Source organism: Gorilla gorilla, chromosome 18 (genome assembly GCF_029281585.2).
Source record: "Gorilla gorilla gorilla isolate KB3781 chromosome 18, NHGRI_mGorGor1-v2.1_pri, whole genome shotgun sequence".
In the NCBI taxonomy this organism is placed as follows: domain Eukaryota; kingdom Metazoa; phylum Chordata; class Mammalia; order Primates; family Hominidae; genus Gorilla; species Gorilla gorilla.
Genome location: NC_073242.2, coordinates 22,470,968 through 22,489,282, shown reverse-complemented (window position 1 = coordinate 22,489,282; position 18,315 = coordinate 22,470,968). Strand labels below are relative to the sequence as shown.

Sequence of the window (18,315 nt, the reverse complement as noted above, 5' to 3'; positions counted from 1 at the left end):
GAGCCTTCCTCAAGAAGGTCACCTGTTGCACAAAAATGTGTATAACTGGGATCTCTTTAAAGAAAGCTTTAACAGCAAGATAAAAGCAATCACAAAGAACATTCACATCGTCCTATGTGATAAGCTTATAAATAACTGGTTTATTAGATATCCCTAAAAGTAAAATATGAGAAAAAGTATCATTCTATTATGGTAAAAAACATTTCAATGGTTTCAAAGAGAAAAAAATAAAGCAATGCTCCTTTAAAAAGAAAATCCTTGTAGAAAACCCCAAAGTCTGATTATTAATGTGATTATTAAATGGCATCTCTCATATCTCCCCATTTTTCAATGGGCAGGTTGTCATATACATGTAACTAATTATTAGTTAACTCCAAGCCCTTGTGTGGAAAGTAATCTTCAGATTAGCAAGGAGGTCAAAGGAGAGATATCCGAAGTTTTTTCTTTTCTGATTGTACAAGATTGTCATGAAGGATACATGGGTTTTTCCTTATTATGCCAAGAATCTTGAAATAGAGGAAGGTATTCACTGGTTAACTATTATATCTTGAAGTCAATCCTAAGAATAGTCACTGCTGAAAAGGCAATAATTTAGTCAGTTGTATTTTACTTTATTTTTTTAAAAATATTTTTGTCAAAAGTCTGTTATTTCTCGGAAATTTATAGGCAATTCCCAAACTCTCCCATCTCATCTCACTTCCTGGTTGTGGTAGAAACCTGTTGAATGTGTAAAGGGTAGTCCCCACTGGAAACTATTTTAGTGAAAAACACAAATCTAAGTTGAAATCTTGTTTCCATCACCTAAAAATTGAGGGACACTGAGCAAGTCCCTTAAGCTCCCCAAGTCTCAGTTTCCACACATCTAAAATGGAGAAAGCAATTCAGGTTGAGTATCCCTTATCCAAAATGCTTGAGACTAGATGTGTTTCAGATTGGGGTTTTTTTCCAGATTTTGGAATATTTGTATTATACTTACCGATTGAGCATCCCAAATCTGAAAATCCAAAATCCGAAATGCTCCAATGAGCATTTCCTTGAATTGTCATATTGGCACTCAAAATGCTTTGGATTCTGGAGCATTCCAACTTTTGGATTTTCAGATTGGGGATGGTCAACCTGTATATTTCTTACAGGGCTTTTGTGAGGCTTGAGTGAATGACTTATATGATTAAATAATTGTATATGAAGTGTTGGCACATGTTACAGGATGCCCTTCGCAACTTCCCTCCGTACTTATTATCATCGCAAATAAGTTCGATTTTGATTGTAAATTTGTCACCAAAGTCTGTGAGTCTGAAGCTTTCATTGTTCTCTCTGCTTACTCCTTTGTCCATTTTTAGGAAATGTGTGGCTGTGTTTGTGTGTGTGTGTCCAAGTTTTTGCATGTGAATTTTTAGGTAAACACTTCTGTGTGTGGCTAAAGCATAAAGGAAGGTGGGCCGACCTCGACTGTCACGATGCCACGGCTGTTATACAGTTTCATCAACCAGTTCATTCAGCATTGACAGAGAGGGGAACTTGTTTGTTCTATGCACTGTCCCTGGTGCTGATAGCAAATTTTTGCCTTAATTAAGGAATTCATGTTTTAGCCAAGAAGACAAAGGGCTACAAAACAAAGAGAAATGCTTAGGGTGGAAATGCACCCAAGGTGCAATGAGAACCTGTGAAGTAGTGGCACCTCACTCTGTCCCAGAGAGTGCAAGAGTGTCTCAGTTAAGCCCACATTAATTTGGTTAAATCTATATCCAAACTAACACTCAGATGAAGTGGCAGGCAACAACAGACCGTATAGTTTCCAGAAGGAGCAAATGGTCAGTGGTGTCTAATGCTAAGAAAAGCCAGAGACGGAGCCAGGCGCGGTGGCACACGCCTGTAATCCCAGCACTTTGCCAGGCCGAGGCGGGCGGATCACAAGGTCAGGAGATCGAGACCATTCTGGCTAACATCATGAAACCTGTCTCTAATAAAAATACAAAAAATTAACCAGGTGTGGTGACACAAGCCTGTAATCTCAGCTACTCAGGAGGCTGAGGCAGGAGAATTGCTTGAACCCGGGAGGTGGAGGTTGCAGTGAGCCGAGATTGTACCACTGCACTCCAGCCTGGGCAACAGAGCAAGACTCTGTCTCAAAAAAAAAAAAAAAAGGAAAAAAAAAAGAAAAGCCAGAGACATTCTTGAAAAGTAGCCTTTGTATGTGTGAGATTACACAGCCTTAGTAAGAGGTGGGCATAAGAGCACAGATCAGTTAGGCTTGAATGAGTGAAAGAATAGCGACTGGTTTAGGGAGTGTTCAGATTTGGTTCTCCTGTCCCCACTCCAGAAGCAGACATGGAGACAAGGATTTAAATACAATAAATGTATTTGGAAGGTGATCTAAGAAAACACCAGAGAGTAGGACAGAAAGGAAGCCAATAAAGGGTGTGCTGTTAAGCCAGTTACCACTGTGGGAAAATGAGGCTTGGTCCCACTGGGAGCTCTGGAAGGCAGTGTGGGATCCAACCTAGAGTTGTCCCAACTGAAGAACAAGAAAGCTGTTGTATCTATCTTCCACATCTTTGTCTGTTATTCACTGAGGGCTGGCTCCAGGCTTATGAAGTCTCCAGAATTTTGGCTTGCAGTGGCATGATCATGGCTCACTGCAGCCTTGAACTCCTGGAAGCTTAAGTGATCCTCCCACCTTAGCCTCCTGAATAGCTGGGACTGTATGCACATACAACCATGCCTGGCTAGTTTTTTTTTTTTTCCGTAGAGATGGGGTCTCGCTATGTTGCCCAGGCTGGTCTCAAACTCCTGGCCTCAAGCGATCCTCCCACCTCGGCCTTCATGGGCCAAGCATGCCCCTACTGAGTCACAGCCTTCATCATGTGAGTGTGAAGACTAAGAGGGATCTGAGCCAAGCACCAATCGTGTCTGCTACAGGTGCCTGCAGCTGTGTAAATAGTTTGGAGGGTGCTATAGACTGAGTGTTTGTGTCGTCCCAAAATTTATATATTGAAACCTAATCCCTAAGGTGATGATATGTGAAGGTCAGGTCTTTGGGAGGTGATTAGATCATGGAGACAGAGCCCAGCAAATGGGATTAGTGTCTATAGAATAGACCTCAGAGAGCTCCCTCATCTCTTCTGCCATGTGAGGACACAGCAAGAAGATGGCTATTAATTAACCAGGAAATGGGGTCTCACTGGACACTGAATCTGCCAGCACCTTGATCTTGAACTTCCCAGCCTCCAAAACTGTGAGAAATAGATTTCTGTTATGTATAAGCCACCCAAACAAATGAAGACAGTGGGAAACGGAAGGATTTGCAGGAGCAAGGTCATGTGCTGAAGAGCAGGGCCAAAGATTTACAGTGGACTGAAAGGTTTGAAATGGCCATTGGGGGAATGGAGTGGGAGGTTCCCAGGTGCACACGATAAATCACTAGAACTGCTAGGGACTCTGATGAGTTGTGACTCATAATTTAAAAGTGGAATTAGATCAGGCATGGTGGCTTGTGCCTGTAATCCCAGTGCTTTGGAAGGCAGAGGCACGAGGATCACTTGAGGTCAGGAGTTTGAGACTGGCCTGGGCAACATAGCAAAACCTCATCTCTACAAAAAGGTTTAAAAATTAACTAGGTGTACCTGTAGTCCCAGCTACTTGGGAGGCTGAGGTGGGAGGATCGTTTGAGCCCAGGAGCTCGAGGCTGCAGTGAATCATGATCATACCACTGCTCTCACCCTGGGCGACAGAGCAAGATCCTGTCTTAAAAAAAAAATGAAAAAGAAGTGGAATCGATGCCACAGTAACACTAAAAATGTGAAGCCAGCAAAGGAAAACTGAGTAAATGTCTCCCTTTTTGGGTTCTTGAATTTGTTTTGTTTCTTTAAATCTATGAAACAGAGGTCACTCTCTAGGTGGTAGAAAAATAATTATGTCAGGCCCGCTACTTAGAGCTGTGCCAAGTTGTTTTCTGGCCAAGGGTGCCCAGCCAAGGGAGAAATGGAGGTGAAATCAAGTCTTCACTTAGTTTACCAAGCTGTCTCCCCTATAGTAAAATAGACAGTTTACATGCTGTCTATTTTCTGTGAGGCCGGCAGCATCCCTGCACTTCACACAAGAAGCCCAGGGGTTTGGGCCAATGTAGATCTTCAAATATGGGTCATCCAGGCCCTATGTCCAATGGAGAGACATGAACACAGCATTTTACATCACCACCTCCCCAAGTTGTATTTCCCAAGAAAGGTTTTCTGCCCATTAGTGTCAGAGAAAGAAACAAAAAGCTATATTTCAATTTGTTTATTGCTCTAAAGCATCTGTTACTTTGCTATGTTTTGCAGGGAAACTTGGCATCTCATATTCATAAATGAGCTGCTTTGGGTTTAATTGTGCAGCTAACTTGAGCTATAAAACAGAATCCGTAGCTGCTTGGAAAGGGTTTTGAGGGAAAAGAAAATGAACCTCCAGGGCTACTTTGCTTAGAAGATAATCTGTGTGTTAACGGCATCCCATGTAAGCCATGTACATTTAGCTCTCAGTCTTAGGGTATGAGGGAGCCTGGGCTTCCACACATGAGCCAGGAAAGAAAGGCTGATTTCTGATGGCCTGACCCTTGGGGACAGGCTGAGAGAGCTGGACTGGGCCAGATGGTCTGTCCCTATCTCTGACTCCAGGCATTTTGTCGACCAGTGACCACAGTGGGTGGACCGGGTAACCGTCTGCAGAACCTTCTGCTCAGTCTTCCCCACTTTATCCCCAGCAGAGGAGCATCTTCAGTAAAAAATTAAGGACCAGGCTGGGCGCAGTGGCTCAAACCTGTAATTCCAGCACTTTGGGAGGCCGAGGCAAGTGAATCACTTGAGGTCAGGAGTTTGAGACCAGCCTGGCCAACACGGTGAAGGCCCGTCTCTATTAAAAATACAAAAATTAGCCGGGCATGGTGGCACACGCCTGTAATCCCAGCTACTTGGGAGGCTGAGGCAGGAGAATCACTTGAACCCGGGAGGCGGAGGTTGCAGTGAGCCGAGATCCCACCACTGCACTCCAGCCTGGGCAGCAGAGTGAGATTCTGTCTCAAAAAAAAAAAAAAAAAAAAAAGAAAAGAAAAGAAAAATGAAGACTAAATGGGATCCACAATGACATAGAGTGAGGTCCTCTAGCAGAGAGTGAGATTTAAGAGCAATAGCCCCAGGTTCAAAATTCTGTTCTTCCTGTTTTTTTTTCCCCTCCTCTCAATTTTATCTCTAGGGACTATGGATTGCACTGACATCTGAAAGATTTTTCTATATTGGAGGCTTACAGAAACAAAGTTGGGGCACGACTTTTTCTTCTAAGCCATCTCTCACAGATCCTTAAAGAGGGAAAACGGGGGATGGGGGAGGGGGTGGCAATATGTCACATAAGAGTGAAAAATGTTGGCTGGGAGCGATGGCTTATGCCTGTAATCCCAGCACTTTGGGAGGCCAAGGTGGGTGGGTCACTTGAGGTCAGGAGTTCAAGACCAGCCTGGCCAACATGGCGAAACCCTATCTCTACTAAGAATAAAAAAATTAGCTGGGCGTCGTGGCACGTGTCTGTGATCCTAGCTACTCGGGAGGCAGAGGCATGAGAATCGCTTGAATTGCGGAGGTGGAGGTTGTAGTGAGCTGAGATCACGCCACTGCACTCCAGCCTGGGTGACAGAGTGAGACTCTGTTTAAAAAAAAAAAAAAAGACAGAGAGGGAGAGAGAAAGAAAAAAGAGTGAAAAATGCAGTGGTTGAGGGCTGAAAAGCTACAGGGCAAAAGGAGTGATGGTCAAGATAGATGTCTAGGTGGGATCAGAGCCTGACTAACTTTCTACAAGGGATAAAACTGAGAGTAGACATATATATATATATATTATATATATATATATATATATTATATATATATATATATTTTCTCTATTTTGCAGATGGGAAAACTGAAATTAGGGAAGTTACCCAAGGCCATCCAGTTCAAAGGTGGCAAAGCAAAGGTTTGAACCCAGAAGCTACAGGATCAGTCCCAGGGCTCAGGAAGAAGAAGACAGAATGTGAAGCTCCTTCTATTATGGATAGAATCCTGTGATGAGAAGTTATGGAGAGTTCCGCCAACACCTGCATCCTCTCCGTAAACTATTGTAAATGAAGCTTCTGCTTTTCCTTCTACCTCGGCAGGAGCTCCAATTTGGAGTCAGAAGAACCTGGGTTTAAAAGTCAGCCCAACCTCTAACTAGTGTGTTCTTACACAAATTATTTAACCTGTCTATTCCTTGGGTTCCTATCTATAAAACAGAGACAGTAGCAGTAATAATTCATAGGGTTGTCACAAGGATTCAATGAGATAAAATGAGATGCATGATATCATGTGAAGCCCCAAGAATGGTCCCTGACACATAACAAGCACCCTGTAGGTATCAGATGTCAAAATTCACATTTACAAGTGAATTCCAGTGGAATGTGGGTCAAGCATAGCTCAATGCCTTTCTTGACCCTGGGTCTTTCCCTTTTCCTCTGTCTCTGTGACTTGCCCATTGCAGAAAAATGATAGAGCCTTTATCCTCACTGGGGCAGGACCGAATTGTTCTGATTTCTAGAGGTGGGTCTGGAAGCCACATTTATGATTGTTCTCTATGAGGCCCCAGAGAGGGTGAGGGAAGTCTAGATCTCCTCTGTGGCTGGCTGGGTGGGTTCCCCAACTTTTCCTTCAGGCAGATCCCAAAGTCAAGTTTAAGAGGTGATGAGTAGCTATGGAATGCCTAATTTTGGCCTTGGGTTCCAGATTCATTCTTCAATCTAGCTTGATGATGAATACAAGTTAAATTATATTTTAATTTCCATCTGCACCTATTTTTTTTAACTTAGTTTAGAACCAGAAAGTGAAGAGAGGCATTAATTGTTGACTTCAAACCTCAACCGAAGGGAAGTGTACAGTTTAGCCATCGTGTAGTATTTTGCCTTCAATCCAAAAAACCACAAAAAACAAAAACCAGTTACATAGTTATTCTAGCCACTAGAGTGACTTTCCAAAAGAGCTCACTTTATTTTTTGGATTGTGCTAATTGTGGATGCCTGGACTTCCTACCCACCCTACATAGCACAGACCCAATTTCTCCTCCACATAACAGCTTTTCAAATACTTCTATCTTAGATAACTCTTTTGTCCCAGAAAAATAGCTCCTATTCATCCAACTGTTTCTCATTGGACCTGTTTTTTAGTTTCCTTGCCATTCTGGCCTCTCCAATTTTTTCTGGCTGTCTCTGAAAGGGTATAAACCCTCAGACTGAGTTGTGGGGCTGATGTTATGGACAATAGTTGTCTGATACAGCTGGGCTGGTGGGACACTTCCTGAGCTTCTTTACAATCATTTTCTTTCATCTTGTGGTTCTCAGAGGCAAGAATGGCTCATGTGCTTGGGAATTGGCATCTGCTGGCACTTTATAATATTCTGCAAGCACTATAAAGTGATCTGAATTTTCCCCAAATGGAGTATACAGATAGCAGGAATGTTGCTATGGTCTGGGAATCTTTTTTTTTTTTTTTTTTTTTTTCCTGAGATGGAGTCTCACTCTGTTGCCAGGCCAGAGTGCAGTGGCACAATGTCAGCTCACTGCAAACTCTGCCTCCTGGGTTCAAGCGATTTTCCTGCCTCAGCCTTTCAAGTAGCTGGGACTATAGGCATGCACCACCACGCCTGGCTAACTTTTGTGTTTTTAGTTGAGACGGAGTTTCAACATGTTGGCCAGGATGGTCTCAATCTCTTGACCTCGTGATCCACCTGCCTCAGCTTCCCAAAGTGCTGGGATTACAGGCATGAGCCACCCTGCCCAGCCTCTTTTTTTTTTTTTTTTTAAGATGGAGTCTCACTCTGTCACCCAGGCTGGAGTGCAGTGGCACAATCTTGGCTCACTGCAACCTCTGCCTCCTGGGTTCAAGCAAGTCTGGCTCAGCCTCCTGAGTAGCTGGGACTATAGGCGCATGCCACCATGCCAGGCTAATTTTTTTATTTTTAGTGGAGACAGGGTTTCCTCATGCTGGCCAGGCTGGTGTTAAACTCCTGACCTCAAGTGATCTGCCTGTCTCGGCCTCCCAAATTGCTGGGATTACAGGCATGAGCCACTGCACCCAGTGATCTGGGAATCTTAATGCAGCTAAGTTCACTCCCTCACTGATCTCCAGGGTTCTCTTGGAAACCCTATGTATATCATTTTTTAATTTTTTGAGATGGGGTCTTGCTGTGTTGCCCAGACTGGAGTGCAGTTGTCTAATCACAGTTCACTGTAGCCTCAACATCCCAGGCTCAATTGACCCTCCCAACTTAGCCTCCCTAGTAGCTGGGACCACAGGTGTGCACTGCCATGCCTGGCTAATTTTTAAACATTTTCTGTAGAGATGAGGTCTCACCATGTTGTCCAGGCTGCTCTCAAATTCCTGGGCTCAATTGGTCCTCCCACCTTGGCCTCCCCAAGTGCTGGGATTACAGGTATGAGCCACCATACCTGACCTTGTATATCATTTTTAAAATGTGATGTAAGAAATAAAGATTTCATGCAAAATTTCTCAGTTATAAAATGTTGGCAAATTATTTTTAAACAACATCAACAGCTACAAACAAACAAACAAACATGATAAGAGCCAAATAAACTGTGTCTCCTGATTCTTCAGGCTACTGTCTGCAAATCTGAAGCCTGCATGCCTCAGCCACTGGCCTATTCTTCTTTCTTTTGCTAATGTTTACGAAGGACCTGTTCGATTCCAGGCACCTGAGAAGATGCTGGGAGAAGAGAAGTGAGCAAAGGACCCACAGTTCTTGTCCTTGTGAATCTTGCCCAGAATTAAAGTAACCTACGAGCCTTTGTCATAAGTCTCTTAGACGCTGTGAAGAGTCTTCTCCAGCTTTCCAAGGCCCCCAAGTACCCTCCTGTCCTCACCTTGCTGAGACGTTAGGATTCTGTCATGAGAGTCATCTTCCCCTATGTTGACCTCTTTGTTCCCACTCCTGTCAGCTTCCTGCAAGCTCTACTTTCTCTCAACTGGCTTCTTTTGGCTCTTTCCATTCCAATATGGCTTAATGTGGATTTTGGGACCCTCTTTAGAGCATGGAGCCCTCTGGAGACTGATAGGAGATGAGGAAACAGGAGAAGGGGTAGAGACAGAGCAAGAAGCAGGACCCAGGAGAGCCCTTGGAGCCTGAGGTGACCATGTGGACTCAGCCCTGTCTCCTCCTGACAGCACAAATGTCTGTTCCACACAGCAGCAGGCAGAGTGTCCTCTCAACGCTCAGCAGTGGAGAAGGAAGGGAAACAGCATTTCACAAATCACCTGCTGAAGTCAAGAAGTGGTCAGGGGCATCCCTAGGTGTTCCTTTTAACTCTATCAGCAGCCCTACAAGACATGTGCTGTGATTATTTCTACTTTTCAGACTAGGGAAGTGACTTTAGACGAGGGAAGTTCTTTCCCAGAATCATAGAGCTAGTAATTGGCAGAGCTAGAATTTGAACGGAGATCTGTCCTTTGGTTGCAAGTGATGGAAACTCAGTTTAAACTCACTCAAACAACAAGGGAATATATTGCCACACATACTTTGAAAGTCCAGCGATGCATCTAGTCTCAAGCCCATCCAGATCTAACAGTGTTCCTGGGGCTCTCTGTATCCATCACTCGACTCTGCTGTTCTCTGTATGTTGATTTCATTTTGCAGATCGCTCCCTTCAGGTGACTGGCAAAGGTGTCTATTGGCACCTGGGTTACATAATCCTCACAGCTTGATCCCAGAGGAAAAGACACTTATTTCTACCAGAGTCCATAGACCGTATCTTAGGGAGGTTTGGATTCACCCATTTTGAGTCACATGCCATTCCTGAAGAAATCCCAGGAGGCAGGAGGCATGGAGTTCCCTGAGTGGCCAGCTCAGGTCATGAGCCCATCTCCATGGGGGGAGGGCAGTGCTGTACACTCCTCGGCCTGGGCCACATGGCACAAAAGGCTTCCTAGAGAAAAATCAAAGTGGTACCAGCCAAATAGGGGATTGAATAGGTAAAACAGAAAATATAGACAACAGATGTATATATCTGGGTGACAGAGTACACATTGGTTGTCTATACTTTGTTACTGAAGGTTTTTTTCCCCCAGTTTTTAATTTTAATTTAACTTTATTTCATTTTTAGAGACAAGGTCTCACTCTGTCACCCAGGCTGGAGTGCCAAGTGGCATGATCATGGCTCACTGCAGCCTCAACCTCCCAGGTTGAAGCGACCCTCCCACTTCAGCCTCCCATGTAGCTGGGACTACAGGTGTGCCACCACACCCAGCTAATTTTTTAATGTTTTTTAGATATAGGGTCTTGCTATGTTGCCCGTGCTCATCTTAAACTCCTGGACTCAAGTGATCTTCCCACCTTGGCCTCCCAAAGTGTTGGGATTACAGGAATGAGCTACTCCCGGCCCCCACACTTTTATTGGAAAGAAGACAAATCAAGATAGGAGAGTTAGCAGCTATGAGTCTTTCCTCATGTGGTTTGATTACTCTCCAATACCTAAGTTAGCAGAATGTTCTTCAATAGTCCCAGAGGCTGAGCTCTGTGCTTTATGGAGATTTGTGCATTTTCAGAGGCTTCCTGTTCTTTCTCACCATGACTAGCCCAGTCTATAGTTGGAAATCACAGTTTCCCTCCCAAGCCCCTGTGTCCAGTCTGGGGTTCATGGTCATGAAAAATCCCCATGCTTTGATGGCAGAAGGCAGAAGTGACTGCCTTATCTTCTCTGGGGGCCCAGGGAACAATTTCAGACACAAACATATTGGAGGAAGAATTCAGCAGTGGAGTTGGTACCTCCAGATTAACTTACACTCCAGCGGCCCCCAGAGAGGCTGACAGACTGATGGATGGCAATGCCTGCTGGGTGTGCAGCCACATTAATGCTGCCAGGAACTCAGCTCATTAGCTCCAAGCTCCTTTCCTTCCCTTGCCACACCTCAGACACAGCTAATCTCATGTAAAGTGGGGCCAGCTCACTCGGGTCACGTGCACTCAGTGTCCGATCCCTGAGGTGGATTTCCAACTGGGATGCCCCCCAGCAGAGTGTGCTCATCACCCCCACCCCATCCACCCTCTGCCTTTATCCTTCCAAGGGCATGGTGCAGAACACCTGGCAAGAACACAGTCCTCAGAGGAGCTCAGTTACCTTCCCCTGGAGAGCCCAGTAACAGTTCCGAAGGCAGGAGGGCTCGTGATACCAGCAGTCCCGCCTGCGGGGCCTTAGCTGTTAGAAAGCTCTGGAAGCCATCTACAAGACACTGAAACACCTGGTGGATTCTGTTGGAATCCAAAGAAATAATCAGTGAGACTGGTTATTTGCTCAGAAAACAGAGCTTGAGTTTGGGGTTGTGTAGACAGAGATGCTGGGTTGGTGACGACATTGACGACATAGCACTGTTGCTGAGTTTGCAGCCAGAGCCCAGGCAGTCTGCACAGATGGCCCTGGCACTGATTTATGGAGATGGGTGCTCAGCTCATGAAAACAGAGCATGAAGCGGCCAGCTGACCTTTTAACTTTTCTCCCTCTAAGATGGTTGCAGGAATATGTAGACAGGGCTTTGGGCAAACGCCAGGAGACCCTCTGCCCTGTTCCCCTAACTTCTCTGACTTCATCTCCAGCCATCTCGCCCTCCCTTACTCCACTCCAGCCTCAGTGATTATTTTGCAATTGAACATCCAGGCACCCGCCTACCCCAGGGCCTTGGCACCTGCCATCCACCCTGCATGGAAGTGCTTCCCTCAGATATCCACACGGCTTCTCCCTCACCTTCTTCAGGCCTGCACTCAAATGTTGCTCTCTCGGGGGCACTTCCCTGACCACCTGTCTAAAATTGCAACACCCTTCCCTCGGTACCCCTTACCCTCAATTCTTGTTGTTTTTCTCTGCATCAATTACCACCTTCTAAAATGCTCCATAACGTATTTATTTCTTTTGTTTTGACCCTGTTAGGCCCCCGCTTCATATCCTTCAGTGTTTCCACCTGGCTTACAGGGAGGATGCTTTTGGGTGGTCAGTGAGCCCAACTAACCCTGCATCACAGACCCAGATGGTTAATCCCTTTCAACTCCTCCCTTAGTCGAGGACAAAGTCTCAGTTTAGTGTTAGTGTGACTCGAACATGTACTAATCTCCCTTCTTAACAAAGACAGGGCAGGTCTCAGGCTCTGAGCCTTCAGCGGGCAACAGTGTCTAATCAGAATTGAGTAACATCATTTGGGTTTTGTTGTTCTTATTTCTTTAACAAAGGATCCATGTTTTCTATTTCCTGCAGTGTTAAAAAGTTGAACTTCTAAAAAAAATGAAGCAAAAAACTCAGGTAGCTGATATGAAGAAAATCACTAAGGGGCTACATGAATGACAGAAGTTTAAGACATCATAATGTACACAATCAATTCTAAATATATTTGAGCAGTGCACTTGGACCTTTCCAGATCTGGTACTAGTTGTTATCTTAGACACTCTCCTTTGCACAGCCTGGACTCTGATAATACAGGAATATTTAAGGTTTCTCCCAGCACTTAACACAATTTTACACATCTTGGCCCAGAACGTGCTTCCCGGCATTGTCTTGTGGGTGGGCTCCTGCTTGTCCTTCAGGTATCAGCACCAGCATCACTTCCTCCAAGAAGCCCACATTATCCCCCTCTATGCAAGAAAGAATTCGTCCTTTGCTTCTCTTTGCCTCCTGAATACCTTGTAATACCCATATTGTTGCACTCATTACACGGCACTGTCTTACTTGGTCAGACAAGCAACACCTTGAGGGTAAACACTGCCTTCTTCCTCTTCATTACTTCCATGCCTAGCACAGTGCCTGGCTCATATCAGGTGCTAATAAATGTTGAGTGAAACACCATCTTACATACATCCTGTAGGATGATTTGCTTGCCTACTACTTTGGAGTTAGGGGTAGGTCAGGGATGAAATCCAAGCTGATACAAACTTGCACCCTTCTCAGCATAAGTCATGGTCCTACAACTCTCTTGGATTTTCAGATCCTCTCCTCTGTCCAAGTGAGAATCTCATGGACCAATAAAGAAAGACATGCATCCTCCACTCTGCAGTAAGTTGCCAGGCCAACCTAGTGTGTTAGAAGGAAGCTCCATTTCCTGGCCCACTTATAACCAGTCTGCTCATGTTGAGTCAACCAGTTGGCAAATTTAGGAGAAGTCACTGAGCACGCCACGGTCAGCAATCCTCCCTGTCAATCCTGCTAGGACTAGCCAGCCTCAAACAAAGGTATTCCTGCTCCTCTGTGCCATCCATGCAGACAGAAGGCTCTTTGGGGAATGCCTGCAGTCACCCAGCTATTCAGGTGACCAGGTGGGTGAGTCTAACCCAGCAGGCTCTTGTGACTTCAGAACTGAAGTCATATCTCCCAGCCACATTCACCAGTGATATAGCTGACATTTTTTTTGTATTTCAATAAGCTTTTGGGGAACGGCTGGTGTTTGGTTGCATGGATAAGTACTTTAGTGGTGATTTCTGAGATTTTGGTGCACCTGTCACCCAAGCAGTGTACACTGTACCCAATGTGTAGTCTTTTATCTCTCATCCCCTTTCCATCCTTCCCCCCAAGTTCCCAAAGTCCATTGTATCATTCTTATGCCTTTGTGTCCTCGTAGCTTAGCTCCCACTTATAAGTGAGAATATACGATGTTTAGTTTTCCATTCCTGAGTTACTTCATTTAGAATAATGGCCTTCGACTCCATCTAGGTTGCTGCAACTGCCATTGTTTTGTTCCTTTTTATGGCTGAGTAGTATTCCATGGCATATATATACCACGTTTTCTTTATCCACTCATTGATTGATGGGCATTTGTGCTGGATCCATATTTTTTCAATTGCAAATTGTGCTGCTATCAACACACATGTGCAAGTGTCTTTTTCATATGATGACTTCTTTTTCTCTGGGTAGATACCCAGGAGTGGGATTGCTGGGTCAAATGGTAGATCTACTTCTAGTTCTTTAAGGAATCTCCACACGGTTTTCCATAGTGGTGTCGTTGACACTGGCAGTGTAAAAGTGCTCCCTTTTCACCATATCCATGCCAACATCTATTATGTTTTAATTTTTTAAAAAATATCCATGCCAATATCTATTATGTTTTATTTTTTTAAAAAATGATGGCTATTCTTGCAGAAGTAATGTGGTATTGTATTGTAGTTTTGATTTGCATTTCCCTGATCATTAGTGATGATGAGAATTTTTTCATATATTTCTTGGCCATTTGTGTATCTTTTTTTTTTTTTGAGAATTGTCTGTGCATGTCCTTAGCCCACTTTTTGATGAGATTATTTGTTTTATTCTTGCTGATTATTTGATTTCCTTATAGATTCTGGTTACTAGTCCTTTGTCGGATGCATAGTTTGCTATAGCTGACATTTTGATGGCCATTGACTCTGACTCTTGACTCGACTGGTTTTGAACTTGGGAGGGAAGAAAGGAATGCAATATTATGTACAGACATGTGTCACTCCAAGACAGAGATATGTTCTGAGAAATGTGACATTAGGCAACTTTGCTGTGTGAACGTCACAGAATGTACTTACACAAACCTAGATGTTAGAGCCTACTACACACCCAGATTATATGGTATAGTCTTGTGCCTAGGCTACAAACCTAGACAGCATGTTGCTGTCCTGAATACTGTAGGCAACTGTAACACATTGGGAAATATTCGTGTATCTAAATACAGGAAAAGAACAGTAAATGTATGGTATAAAAGGTTAAAAATGGTATACCTATAAGTGCACTTACTATGAATGGAGCTTGCAGGACTGGAAGTTGCTCTGGGAGAACCAGTAAGTGGTGAATAAATGTGAGGGCCTAGGACATTCCTGTACACAACTGCAGGTTTTATAAGTGCTGTACACTTAGGCCACACTGCAGTGGCTCATGCCTGTAATCCCAGTACTTTGGGAGGCCGAGCAGGCAGATCATGAGGTCAGGAGATTGAGACCATCCTGGCTAACACAGTGAAATCCAGTCTCTACTAGAAATACAAAAAAATTAGCTGGGTATGGTGGCGGGCACCTCTAATCCCAGCTACTTGGGAGACTGAGGCAGGAGAATCACTTGAACTCGGGAGGTGGAAGTTGCAGTGAGCTGAGATCATGCCACTGCACTCCAGCCTGGGTGACAGAGCGAGACTCTCTAAATAAATAGATAAATAAATAAAATTATTAAAAGTATTTTTCTGTCTTCAATAACAAGTGTATGAGTGAATCTGGGCTCACTATAACATTTTTACTTTATAAACTTTTAAATTTATTTTTAATATTTTGGCTTTTTCATCATAACGCTTAGCTCAATATCTTTGTACAGCTGTACAAAATACTTTCTTTATATCTTTATAACCATTTTTCTATTTTTAATTTTTTTAATTTAATTTTTTACTTTTTGAACACTTTTGTTAAAAATTAAGACACAAACACACACATTACCCTAGGCCTCCACAGGGCCAGGATCATCAATATCACTAAAATTGCCTAGCAATGGATTTTACAGCACACGTCACCATGAATAAATGATACATGACTGTATAGGTGAGTGTTCTGTCAATGCTGGCCGCTATTGGGATTGTCCATTAGGACACATTCGTGCAGCCTTGGCCCCTGTGCCCTTCCCTGTATGTGATTTGGGATTGACCCTCAGGCTCCAAACACTCTCAGCTGCAGAGGAGTCCTGACCACTTTATCAACTCAGCTCTGGGAGAGCCTCACAGGGCGATGCAGCCCTTTAAGGTTAATGGTCTAGGAATATAGGATCCAGAAATCTGAGGAGAACCAGGAGATTTGTCATTGGGTCAAGTGGTTTGGCTTCCTGGGGCCTGGAGTTATGCCAGGTCCCAGTACTGTCTTGACTGTAACAGGTTCCAGCCCCAGCAGATGCCTCTGCCAGCTCTCAGCAGTGACACTTACAGTGAATAATGCCTCGTTCCAGACAGCATATGGCCTGGCAGAGTTTGGCACCCAGGAGACAGACTCACAGCCATATGGGCTCACTGCCTATGGTCAAGCCAGGCCACACAGGGAAGCATGGATTGGGAGACTCAGACGGGATTGCTGGGAAACCAGGCTTGAGGACAGCGGTGTCTAGGCTTTGCTGGAAGCCTGGTTAGTGCAATTGCCAGTGAATAAATTCCACGCAAATCTGAGAACTTGTAGATGGGACGTGGAGGAGGAAATCTCACCTTCTGAACTTATCTCCTGTAAAATAAGTCTGAAATAATCATCTTTAGGGTCGATATGAAAAGCAAAAGGTAGATTATTAAATAGTCTTTTACTTGGGTTTATCTCTAGGGCTGCCATTTGAAATCCTAATGCTCAGTTGACAACTAGAAGTTGAAGGAACAGTTTTCTAGCTTGGCTTATGGTCCTGAAGGGGCCTACTGTTTGCAAAAATGGCTACATGAAGTCCCCTTCCTGTATTAACCCCTCTGGTAGTGCCCTCCCAGGTTGACTCAAAACTTGGCTCCAGACTTGCTTTGGCCAACAGGATAGTCGCAAACATGGCACATGCAGACACTTGAAAAGCTTTTGTGCCCTGACGCTTGCCCTCCTGCTGTTCCCGGAACCCTGTGATCTCCACTGAGTAAGCCCAGGCAAGCCTGCTGAAGAATGGGAGATCACTCAGAGATGGGGCCTCCATCATCTCAAGCACTCTGGACCAAGCTGCCATCCATCAGTCAGCCGCAGTCGACCCACTAGTTGATCCCAGATGTGTGAGTGAATCCAGCCAACCCCAGCTAGACCAGGCTCAGTCTAGAACTGCCCAGGTGAACTCAAGCCAAACTGCCAGTCGGTAGAGTTGCTGGACTCCATAAGTGGCTGTTGTGTTAAGCCACTAAGTTTTGGGGCGGTTTGTTACTCAACAAAAGCAAACTGAAACACGTGGATTTTGTTTTGTCAGAGGTTACCAGGATAGACTAGGCTTAATCCTGGTAGACTAGGATATCTGCCCACAACATCCCAGAATGGTCATTTGTAAAGTTTAACAAAGACAGTGACTGTATATTCAAAAATTCCTGCACCGAAACCAAAAAACCATCTCCCATTGTTCTCACTCCTCTAATCTAGTTTATCTGTTACCCGACAGGTTTAGAAGTTGAGAAAACGGTCCAAGAAACTTGTCATTAACGTGAGATAAGATTTAGTGAGGATTTAAATGTCTGCCATGTTCCAGCCTTTGAGCTTGGTGTTTAAAGAATTCTTGGTTTCCTTTGCTCCCACCACTCCCATTTAATAACCTGTGAAATAGATTCTGCTTCTACACATTCTGAAGGTGTGGCTCAGAGAAGTGGTGCTGGTTTTCCCTTGGAGTGATGGAGCCAGGCTTTGAATTCCACTCTGCTAGCTCCGAAGTTAGACTGTTTTGCTGACACCCCAGGATTCCTCTTCCAGCAGACACTTTTTGACCACTACTTACATGCCAGATACTTTTCTAGATGCTTTATGTGAATAATTTAATCCTCAACTCTAGCCCAATACAGTAGTAAGTATTGTTATCATCACTTTACATATAAGGAAACTGAGGCATTGAAAGGTTAAGAAACTTGTTCATGGTCACATGTCTGGTGAGAGGTTGAGCTGTGATTTGACACAGGGCTTTGTGGCTCCAGAGCCCACACTTCCAGCCAGAGATCTCAGTACTGGTGGTTGAAAGTCTGGAAGTCATTATATAAATAGCTTTTATACAATGTGACTCTTATAAACCAACATGAGGGCTCTAGGTGGGGAAGCTGATTGCCAAATAAGTCCATGTTTTGGGTTCTCTGGGATGATGTTAGGGAGAATCTTGTATTCTCAGGTCCAGGGCTGCTCTCTCCCCATCCTCAATGAGGCAGTCCATCACCCAGCGGTCCACGTCAGAGTTGCTGGTTGAGGTACTTACGTGGGCCAGGCAGGTAACAGACGAGTGCAGTGGGCTGGGTGGGGCTGGTGGGGAACCCTAGAGGGTATGCCCCATCTAAAGAAGAAACCACTTCTTTCCAGCTGATCATTAACAAGCAGGGATATAGGTCCGGTGTTGCCCAATTTCCCCATTTTTCAAGATAGAACTATAAATTTTTGGTATGTTTTGATTTTTAAATCAGCACCCAATAAAAGAATTTTTTCTCAAAATACCCTATGAGCCCGACAAAACTTCTCTGGATCAAATATTATCCAAGAGCAGCATTTGCTATATTTGGTATAGGAGATAAAGCTCTGGGTAAATGACAATAAAAATCAGAATGCATTGAAGGAGGGAACTTATCTCCTTGAAAATAAGTCTGGAATAATCATCCTTAGGGTTGA

The 18,315-nt window shown here is 44.2% G+C and overlaps 1 protein-coding gene across 1 annotated transcript in view; it reads right to left on the bottom strand.

The window, feature by feature from the left end:
• HS3ST2 (heparan sulfate-glucosamine 3-sulfotransferase 2) overlaps positions 1-18,315 on the bottom strand; it is a 102,159-nt gene that overhangs the window by 25,731 nt on the left and 58,113 nt on the right. The window lies entirely within an intron of this gene.